Source organism: Anneissia japonica, unplaced genomic scaffold, assembly GCF_011630105.1.
Source record: "Anneissia japonica isolate Jap-2015-1 unplaced genomic scaffold, ASM1163010v1 scaffold288030_len866700_cov218, whole genome shotgun sequence".
Lineage (NCBI taxonomy): Eukaryota > Metazoa > Echinodermata > Crinoidea > Comatulida > Comatulidae > Anneissia > Anneissia japonica.
Genome location: NW_022728334.1, coordinates 597,005 through 609,146, shown reverse-complemented (window position 1 = coordinate 609,146; position 12,142 = coordinate 597,005). Strand labels below are relative to the sequence as shown.

The 12,142-nt window shown below is 32.8% G+C and overlaps 1 protein-coding gene across 1 annotated transcript in view; it reads right to left on the bottom strand.

Moving 5' to 3' along the window:
- LOC117114078 (small G protein signaling modulator 1-like) overlaps positions 1 to 7,856 on the bottom strand; it is a gene marked incomplete at its 5' end in the record, with an annotated part of 53,566 nt that extends 45,710 nt beyond the window's left edge. The window contains 1 exon segment of the mRNA XM_033257618.1: positions 7,800 to 7,856.
- Positions 7,857 to 12,142: the final 4,286 nt, after the last annotated feature.

The window sequence follows — 12,142 nt, the reverse complement described above, 5'->3', positions numbered from 1 at the left end:
GATCATAAGGGTTGAAAAAAATTTAATATCAAGAAATCTGCATGCTTTATGGTCTGGAACTGGCTAGACCTGTGATAAAAAGAAATTAACAAAACAGCATGATTGCTATTAACCAGCCAATCTAAAATTGAATGTACAACATTCAAACTTGAAAGAAAAAATTTAAATAAAAACAATCTTGTAATTATGCCTACATTTCTAGCCTAGTACTGGGTTATAAATGGGCTATTGTCTGGAGCAGCGCCACATTTTTGTCAAGTTTAATTATTTAATTTACAAAAAATTGAGCAAATTATATTGAAAGGTAGAATGGAAATAAATATAACCACGATATCTGGATGTTTATTCAAGTATCTTCTGTCTTTCTCGTTAAATCAATGATCTACTGTACATCACTGTCTTTGTTTTTCATTGAAATTTTCCACTGATTATTCTGGCTGTTGGCTATGGCCGCACTGATGCATTATTCTATATTATGTAAACAATGCAATTGGTCTATAGAGAGAGAGAGAGACATGAATGCAGAGTGTCTTACCCAAGGCCACTAGCTTAGACTATTAAATTTTATTTGATGAATAACTGCCCATATATAGTCATGATGTGCCTATATATGATCAAGGTGTGATGTCATCATGACCATATATAGGCAAGTGACATGTTTTTGTTAAATAAAATTTGACAGTCTGGATGATGCTTATACTTTAGCATACCCTTTCAATTCAATTCAATTAACATTTATTCAATTAATTAATCAAATACATCAAATGATAAATAAAGTGGACAACATTAAAATTAATTAATTAGGATAAAAAATAGAAGCGAAGCTTGTCTTAATTTGACCCTGATAAATTTGTCCATATAGAGTCAGCTAAGCGCACACAACGTGAGGTATTGCCACTTATAAGTAAAGTTCATGGGCTCCAAAAAACAATAATAAATGATCATAGCCTAGGCCTGCACTGAAATGATGTTTGTTTTAATTGAAAAAGGCCAGCCTAGGCCTAATAAGTGCTTTTTTATCCTACCAACACACAATTTTCACTGGTTGGTCAGTTATATTTACTGGTAAAATTGATGGCTAAAACTGCTTCGGGAGAGTACTAGCTAGGTAGAATTTCCCCAAGAGTGTGTCTAGCGCTTCTTTGTTCATTTCTTCAATTTCAACAGCACCCATCGTCGTGCAATATTTGTTGAATATTGACAAGACATATTTAATGTGCAATTTGGTGCTACATGGTGTACTTCTTGCCCGCTGTCGTCGCGCTCTTCTTCGCCTCCTCATGTTCACGGCGAAATCAAAGTTGGATTGGACAGTAAATCCATCCACATAACATCGCATCATTGTAGCCATAATGGTGGCTAGTAGCATAGCTACATGTTCAATTTGTAACATTACCATTACAGTACAGTATTCAGAGAATTAAACTTCAATACAAATCGTTCTCGCGTATCGTTTAAGCAAGCAGAAGTAAACAAAGAATGGGTTGATGGGATTGGTGTTTCTGAATGACCTTACAAAATTACTTCCGGAATAGTTCCGTTACACGGTATTCGACATGAGCTAAAATTTGCTCGAACGGTGGACCACCCGCTGTGTGCTCAGTGTGATTAACCGGTGAATTCACCAGAATACGGTTTGCGTTTTTCGCTCGAACGGGCCCATATACTCCACATACCACGGTTAATGGGGGTCAGGGGACGTCTCCCTAACACTATTATTGGTGTGTGGGTAGTTCCTTTAACGTTCAGACCTCAAGATTTTAGTAGGTTTAAGAAATATAAACATGAAATCAAAGAATTATAGTTACAGTACTTGTGTTGTAGTGGAAAAAATAAATAATTTAATAAAATACTGTAGGTCTAGAATTTTGGAGTAGATAATCAATACCCTTATTTTGTAGGGTTGTTCAAGCAGACCTACGCTATACAGGCCTATGTGTTCAGCCATGTAGACTGTAATTAAATAATGTATGTTTTGATTCCCAGATGTATGTCTATTCACAGCCAATGCTGTCAGTTTTTTCTTCATCTATTTATTATTTCCATGGAAGTGTGTCTACTGTAGATAGATGAATCTTTAATTGCGAAAAAAAAAAAATATTGTTTTGATAATTAATTATCCAAAGTGTGTTAATTATACATCATATTTTTTAAATACATTTAACATCATTGTTTTATTCTTCAATTCATTTACAGGTATCAATCAATTTTGTGGTATCATTTTATTGGTGAATTACAAATGGAAAACAACAAGTGTTTTGGATTAATAAATTTTGTTTTATTCTTTTATCACTGCCAAGTCATTGCCATAAATTTAGACAAGATTGTTATCAATATCATTATTATCATAATCATCATCTGCATTCATTATCCCATATTGTCAATACCAATACCATCAACATGAAAATAATATATCATCACAATCCATGAATTATAATTTTTCATAATCATCACCATTATCACTATTTACTGCTATCTAATCTGATAATCATTACCAACATTATAATCTTAATCAGTGATCATTATCATCATAATCATAAATTCTGACCAACCGAAAACCTTAGAAATATCTATGTTTACTTTTTTTTGGCAAAAATATGACCAAATTTCTTGAATGAATGAATGAAATAGCAAAGAATTATACTAGACCTAACTTGAGCTGTAGTGGAAACATAATACTTAGAGTAATTATTATTAAATAAGTTTGTCTTGTGGTTACCAATTTACAAACTAAAATGCATGGGTATGTGACGATTGACAACAAAGCATAGTATTAGGCCTAGGCCTACTATAGTAAAATAAAATATTCCCAACCAACCAATCCATATTTTCAAATGTCACCGTGCTTCAGCTACACAATTCCTTTTTTGTATCATTTTATCACAGTCATCAAAATCATCATAACATTTTTAAGACACAATAGTGCTACCACTTAATAAGCCAAGTAAAAAAAAAAGAGTAGTTTCTTGGCCTAATGTTTTGAAAAAAGGATCTGAATAAGGGCACTTTTTTTCTTTTTTACTCCGAGATGGCAAATCCAAGATGGTCGATGAGAAACAGAGCACTACTACTTTCTCACTTTTACCAAGTAGACACATTGAAAGCAAATAAAAGAAGCACTAGACACGATTCATACAGTATGTATCCCCAACCACGAACAATCGAGAGAGGAATTTGACTGATGTGAGTTCGTAAAATAAAAGAAATTAAAAAAAATTTGGTGAGGCACAGAAAATGGTTGTGAGAGGGGTCGAGAAACTAGTAATTGTTTTTATTTGGTCTTAAATCATTAACACAAATGAGTCAAAAGCCTCTATAAGAAAAGCTGTTTCTTGAAAATGCTGTGAAATACATTCAATCTTCAAAATGACCAAATTGACGACGAATAATAATGCAGATTATGCTTTGCCTCCTTTGGCCACATGGATTTCAGACCTAACGCGAAATCAATGGACTAATCAGATTCACCGAATCAAACACCTACGCAAACAGCCTATGCCATCAAGCCATTAAATGAGTTTCTCTAGCTATTAGATGAGATAAATTTAGACGGTGGCACTAGCAGCATATATAATATGCTGTTCCATGTGCACAACACAACAACCTATCATGATACCTTTCTAAGAGTATGAAAAAGAAAAATTAAAGGATGAAATCTTGTTTTACATATTTTTAATCAACTCAATTTAAGTCTCTTTTAATACCAAAATAAATAAATTCAATAAAGGTCTAGAGGATGTACAGAAAAGATATTGTAATATCAAAAATGAAGTAAATGATATAGTGATCAAAAATCAAAATATTAACATTTATGATTGATGCTACCTACTGTATACTATTACTAGATATACTGTATAACACTAGTAGTAGCCATTTTATACTTAATAAATTTATAAATATTTCACAGAGAAAAACAATCAGCATTTAAAGCAAGTAAGAGGCAATATAGAAGTCCTAGAATATGTACAGTAAAGACATTGTGATATAGTGATCAAAAATTATAATATTAAAATTTATAAATGCCAACTCTACACTAGTATCCATTTTAGATATATTCAATTTCTAAATATTTCCGAGAAAAATAATCAGCATTTAAAGCAAGTGAAATTAAAAGGAAGTACATACAAAAAATGTTGATACAGGAATTGATATCTATAGGAATATCGATTTTGAGGTAAGTTTCTTCTACTGAAAATAAATACGGTAAATTGCAGTTTCTATGGCTAGGTGGTTGCTGAAGAATGTTGTAATAATTAAGTAAAAGGTCATTCATGAGTTGAACACTGTGATTGACCTTTTAAGAACAACAGTTAACTATGCCCTCAATCGCAGGGTAAAAATAAGAAATTGACAAAAACAGATAACTACAGTGTTTTTTTTTCTTGTTTACTGCTGAAATAATACACCTTCAATACAATTATTTTAAAGATGTAATTGTCCCAAGAATGGAAATAAAAAACATCATTATCAACATGAATGTAGAAATTAAGGTATTCTAAAATATTAAAATACAGTATTTTACACCCTAAATTTACCCGGATGATGATAAAAATGAACATAATGATGCTCATCAGAGGGTAACAGGAAAAATCACATCATTGTAGTTGCTTGTAGCTACTGCTATCATCATCATACAGTAGTCCTCATCATCAATTATGGTCATCCTCGTCATCTATCATCATCACAATTATAATCACCATAATCATCATTCTCATAGTCATCATCATTTTGATCATTATCATCATCACTATCCACATCATCATATAATAAAATGATACCAGTGTCACATCATCATTATCATTATTACCAGCGACTACAAATTACATCACTTCCCTTCTTTGTGGAACCCGGTCAACATTAATGTAAGGTAAACACGCTACGGCATTATACTTTCAACAATAATTATCTAGGTCATGATAACAATATTTACAGAGAAATATGTATTGTAAATATTAGTAATAGAATTATCCTAGTAAACTAGACTGCATGCCCCAATGTTCCTACCCACCATACCCTTGCAATTAAACACCAGCTTGCACAAGAATAATTCTGTATACTTAAAAAAAAAAATCATTGTTATATTATGAAATATGATACAATGTTGTATTTGTCAATTGTTAAGCAGTTTGGCACAATGGTAGGCTAGAAAGCTTAGAATGACAGTCAGGCTTGCTGAAAGCAGTTAAAAGAAATTTCTGTTGTGATGGATCAATGCTCATTTTGTGTCAGTGTATGCAATAAAATTCCTAACACTTTTGTACCAAGTGTATGCAATCATATAAATATTATTAGTATGAATTATATATTTAATATTGAATTCAACATTTTGTCAAAACAAAAACACAGAGGACATATTAATGCAAGACTATTATATCGGTACCTTGTTTAGTGAACTTATTTTTTAAAGATTGTCATAAAAGTATGAAAAACAAAATTGTTTGTTTTCTTATATATTAGGAGTGCCTCTTAACTAGTAACAGCCTTAACATCGGTGCTGATTGAAGCCACTACTCGTCTAGGGCTCGGTTTTGGTTCTCTTAATGGACAATGATGTGAACGTCTCTCTACGACTACAAAATAGTCACAGACAGTCAATGATACTTACCAGTGACGTTATTGGTTATTTTCCCTATCTGCTAAACTTTGGTCTAATGCTCTACGTTCAATATCATTTATTTGCCCAGTGTCAATTATTGAAGTAACTCTTTTAATTTTAACACTTGTTTGAGATGGATAAAGAATGGATTGGCCAACTTTGTTTAAAGTTGATTTAATAATCCCAATTGAACTGAACACAATTAAATTGGATTCTGGATAAACCAGATACAAATATTAAAGGTACAAGAGATTCCCCTGTGTCTTCCTGTTACTGTCGGTAGTCATGTCTGCCTCGCAGGCCTGGGAAGGAAATTTCTGCCTCTACCATAACCATGAAAATTATCTGGATAAAATGCTTTTTTAGAGTAGCAAATGTTGCCTGAAGACTACAGCTAAGCCGTGGGGGGGAGCGAGCAAAATAAAAAGAATAAAGTGTTGTTTTCTCACTTGAAATTCCCCAGGTGATATGCGCAATCTCTCCATTATACAACATAGCCTGACACTGGATGTTTGGTAATTGCAAAAAAAAAAAATAATAATAGCAAAATACCTCCTGGAAAATGCGCAGTGCTTCCGACTACACAGTCACACGCTTATCCATCTCTGTTGCCTCAGCTGCTCTGCTAAACCACTTTGAATTTTGATTTAGGTAAAAGTCAGGTTGTCTTCCACTCGCGAGTTTTCATGTACATTTTTTTCTGAGATTATCTGAAGTTCTATTTCAGTAATTTGATAATAAATTATCCTTCAAAAAGTCTGCCTCTGAATTAAACAGGATGTTGGTCATATTCGCAGGAACTCATTGATTCTGCCCCAAAATGTCTCAACAACTGCCATGATACGTTTCATTTCCAAGACTCTGGGAACAGATACCATTACCGTATCTATTTGACAATCCTTATCAATCACAAGTTTTAGGTCTGATCTATGCACCAAGCACTATATCTCAATGTATTGACTGTTTATTAACTGTTTATGTTTGCTTACTTTTTATAATCTGCTTACTTATGACCTTTGCCTTTTTGATTATTTTTATCAAACTATAGTTTATAACTTTATAATGTTTAAATTTTGTATTTGTTTGTGTAGCTTAAGTTAAGAGGAAAGAGTACAAAATTATTTGTTTAAGCTAATTGCCTATTCTCTTTCCTGGCCATTGATCTCGAATGCCGAATAAATATTATTATTATTATTATTATTATTATTATTATTATTATTATTATTATACAGTATTGGAATATTTCCATGGAATGTATCAACATTATTTGATCACATTTTTCAGTTGTGAAGTCATCATTTTCATTTCCAGGTATTTCACTATCTTGAGTGGGCACTAATTGAATAGAGTGTGTGGGTATCTTTTGTGAATGCACACAACGAACTTAACAAATGTTGCTCTATGACGTTAGCGAACATGAATGAAGCCTCAACCTAGGCTAGGCCTACTAGCCTAGAATACGGTAGTTTTTTGCTATGAGCGAGAAATGACCTTCAGCCCTGCAAGGGTTTAGGCATATTTTCGGGTACGTGGAAGGCGCTGACCCCAGAGCCTCACTGTTCTTGTTCTTATTACCAGAACTTGAAAAGCATCCAGCGTCGCCATTTTTGAATGGATGTGCAGGAAATTTTGTACACACAAGCTAGAGGTGGATTTCCAAAAACGTTCATTGCCTTCTTTTAATTTGGACCCCAGGGTTCCCCCTACACCTACAAAATAAAACACGGGTTTCAGCGAAGGACTGTACTTTATGCTATTACCACTAATAGGGCACATCGCATGGATGGCGCGGTCGGTTAAGGATTTGTTCTTGGTAATCAATTTTTTGAATAGAAATTTTATTTTTTTAAATTTTAAGATATTTTAATTTTTGTACAAACGAACATTCTAAATAATATATTTTTTTCTACACATAAACATTCTAATTATTTAAAATTTCCGTCTTATTAGCTCTTCTAAAAAATTTATGAGTGGAGGAAAGGGCAGACCGGTGAGCGGTCGCTCCTGTTTCAGGAAACAGTTGCTCTTTCAGCTTCTATTTTCTATTGTTTCCTAAAGAACTTGAATAAATTTGCATAACATAACAAGAGGTAAATTAGATGATTTTTTTTCACACAGAAATGTAGATGTAGAACTACAGCAAACAATAGTGACAAACATAACGAAAATCAACAAAAAGCAACAACAGCAACAAGCTGCTTACCACATAGAGATATGATGCTACCACTGTCTTCATGTACAAACTTGCGGGTGACTGCTTCTTCCATTATCTGTTTCACCTGTGAATGATCACAAACAAAAATACACGCTCAGAAATAATTTTAGACTAAATTTGTCATATTAATTCCTATGGAATGGACTGTTAGAATGTTGTAAACTACACAGTATGTATATACCCGATGATTGATTGATTTCATAATTTGTTATTCACTACAATCAATAGATCTCATACATCTCATTAAAAATCCTATAAAACAATCATAACTAGAGCAGTCACATTGAATGCAAATCTCTGTCTTGTGTCTAGATACCAAACTCTCAGACTGTGTATGGGTGATTCCATTACGATGTTTTTCTTGAATTATGTAACATTCCATTATTAAATTTTACGATATTTTGATAATTTAAGAAAAATCAATTATAACAGAATACAACGTATCATGAATCAGGCTGGAATAATTCTACAACGAAATAGATAACTAGAATATATCTGAGATTAAAATTATTGATAAAGTAAAGAGTATCTTAACAGATAGTTCCCACCCACTAAACGCATCATTTACTTGGCTACCCTCGAGTAAAATGTTAAAATCACAAACCTGCAGAACAATAGATATTTTAACTCATTCATACCACTATCCATTAAATTCTTAATCAAAATATCATATACGTTTTAGGGCATAACTATTATGTTGTTTTGTATTAATCTTGCACTTTGTTTTGCGATGTACCAACTTATTTTCTGAACAAACACAAATAAAGTATCTTTAATTTAATAGATTTTGTGCAGTCTTGCTAACAAACAGACAGGGGTGAATACATAACCTCCTTGGAAGAGGTAATTAACAATTTAACATCAATACGCTATGTTACACTACAGCCCTTGTTGCAATGTTCAATTTCATTTCATAATATTAAATACAATAAATATTGTAGCAGCTTGCCATCAATAATGATGTGTATCATATAGGTTGCCCTACTATCTGGTTCGGGAGCACCCAATTTTTCTAGCAAACCCCCCTCTCTTTTTTGGCTAACTCCCCTCTTCAAATTTCGCAAATAAGTCCTTTGGGGGTTTCACTGGGGCTTCGACCGGGGACCTCACGCCCAGAAAACCCCCTCTTGGAAGAACCTGGCTACGGGCCTGATTATAGTGAAAGGCAACATTAATTATTATAAGCTGCATATTTGCTAATTTATAGACAACAGTATTATTATCATAAAAAGAAACTTAACAGTCACAAAAAAGGAATCCCATGGTTACAAGGCAGCCCACAATGCATGATATCATTATTACTATTGGATTGGATTATTATTTTCATTATTTCTTGATGTATTGGTACTGGTACGGGCATTTATAATGCGCCTCTTCCTTGCGGTTATAAAGCGCAGTTCCTTTCCCTGGTCATTGGGTCCACATGCTAAGTGTTGCTGGTGGTAATCAGCGCAGGAGCAGGCAACTCCACCAGGTACCATTAATATTCCTGGGTGGAGAGAAGCAATGCAGATAAAGTGTCTTGCTCAAGGACACAAGCGAAATGCACAGTGAAGGATTGAAACCCCGACCTCGAGGTTGGGAAACCAAACCGTTTCCCGCTGCGCCAAACTGCTTCTATGATGCCACCAACGGGTAACAGATTCCATGTCTTTGTTCAGTCGTTGACAATATAATCCTAATATGCTCCTTTTTTTTTTAAAGTATGAACAATTTCCGTGTGTACAGTAGTACTGTACCATATTTTATAGGACAAGCCATAAAAGATGTACTGGCCACCTGTTGGCTTGTCTCCTCCACTTTGTATTGCATGTGATAAATTGATATATAAATAAAAATAAATAAAATTTAATATCTTAAACAAAGATTTAAACAATTTCCAACAAGATAACGGTTTTTGTAGGTAACTTTGATCAGTAGGGTAAGGATGCTTTGATCTTTAGTTTATTCATAGTTATGTCACCTACTAGGGGTAATGTTTTGATTGATCAAACACTTATGGTAGTTGTGCATATAAACTTGCTTGCTTGGATAATTTTTCATTCCTGATGATGACATAATTAATGTTGAATCCCGACACGATGGCATGCAGCATTTTGATACTTGGAGTATTTATTATACTATCTTATCTGAAATTAATCAGTGGACCTTTCGATAACGGTAGCAATCAATGGAAGAAGAGCAAAATTTCAGTTCACCCAGCTACAATCCATACTACAAATGCCCTGATTACACAAGGCAGAACTATTTAACTGTTGTTAAGGATGTTTGTAATACATATTCTAAATCTTTCATAATCACTACGGAAATACAATAAATACAGTAAACATACACAGTATAGCAAATGGGAGCACTGGTGATCAAAGGTTGTTTACATGACCTCTATCCAGGCCGAAATGATTCAGCCTACGATAGCTACAGTACTGTAATTAGCTTAATTAAATCTATGAGCATTATTATGCAACTTTCTTATATTATGCGCTATATAAAACATTATAATTATTATTTATAATAGCGAACAATTTCCAAGAACACATTTTTGCCAAATATAAAACTCAAATATATTACATTTTCAATTTTCTGTTTAGTATATATTAATATTATAAATATTTCCTCAATCTTGAATTTAATGTTTCAAGGTCAAATATCCTACAATCCAGTTCAGATTCGCTTTTTTTTTGTAGCGAATGAATATTTAACGTGCATTACCTAACAGTGATGACATCATAGTAATGGCTTTGAGCTTCCAACGTCATAGAGTTCTAGACCGACACTGGCTCCATTGATAATTTCGTTCGTCAAGACAATGTATTTATGGTTTTGTCAAAAAACAACCAAGTGTGTATGAAATAAAATTTAAAAATATTTAGAGACTGAACTTTAAATTCCCATAAATTAATTTATTCCTACTATAATTGCCTGAATGCAGATATGCAAATTAGTAAACCGAAATATGTTACAGTGATGTATACATACTCCCTTGCGATGCGCTTTAAAAATCTGCTACTTATGACATGATGTTCTATGAGTTATGACTGCTGTTTCCAAAGGTGAAGTGACAGCATTAACAAGTAGGTTGCTGACAGTTATTGAGTTGCATTTTTATCTGAAACAGACCTTATCAATCGGGTGATTTTCATCCCTAGTAAATTTATAGTTTGATCCAAAAAAATAAACATTTCATGGAAAATTTAGAAAGAAAATAGCAGCCATATTAGTCAAATAATCAATTACAAAAGAAATATTAAACTGGACAGCATTTAATTATGCCTAAAACAATTATTTTCGACACAAGCTTTCACTAGCTCAAGTTATCTTTCAGGTGATAAATTAAGAATTTATAAAATTATTAAAATAAAAACCCTTCTAAAAATTCTTTTAATATATTACAAAATAATAAAAGTGTGAGTTTGTAAAAAAAAAGAGTATGTGGTAGATTTTTGTTGGGAATTATTTTTATTTCATTGGTTGGTATAAGTGAATGAAATGTTCGCTGAGAAATGGAAATTAATGAAAATCAGAGTGCGTGAATTTGCAATTAAGTTATCTCCATGACCAAAACAAACACGGCTGATTGGTCAGTTTAGTAAAAACCTTTGCAATAATATAAGTGAGACTAGATTTCAGAAAATAATTTGTCAACATAAAGTCAATATATAGTAGTAGTAATTTCAGGCTAAGAAAATGAATTTTTTTGTTGACAATGAAACCAAACAGCTACAAGCTTAGACTATCTTGGCTACGCTGGCCTGAATTGCAAACATTTTCATCATATTCATGTACGGTGGTGCGAAGAAGTGTTTAAGAGTAAACTACAATGGAAACAACATACTGTACAGAGACCAAAGGACTTAATCTTGAAAAGAACCCCAAGGGTTTCTGAATTTAAGATAGTATGGATTTCTTTTCGAGATTGTACACATTCAGACAATATATTTAATGATTCTGATAGCACTGTCAGTACAAATATTATTTTATTGTAGCATGGTTAAAATAATTTCCGCACAATGTAATAAGTAAAACGGTATTATTGGGCTTGGTTTAAGGATTATGTGCATGCATTCCATTTTGAGAAGCTGTTTAATGGAGAAAGTGCAGGGTAGGTTGAACTTGAAGCTAACTCTGGCTATATAAATTCATTAGAAGATTGAAAATTGTTAATGTAATTAATATAAGTTACCAATGTACACATGTTTTAATAAATTATACATACCAGACTGTCTACTGTTATTTTATGGTAATAAATTATACCAAAAGCTGTATTTTTATTATATAATAATGTATTAGTAGTTCAACAGATCATCGTCAGAATGCTTCTCATCATTAGGCCT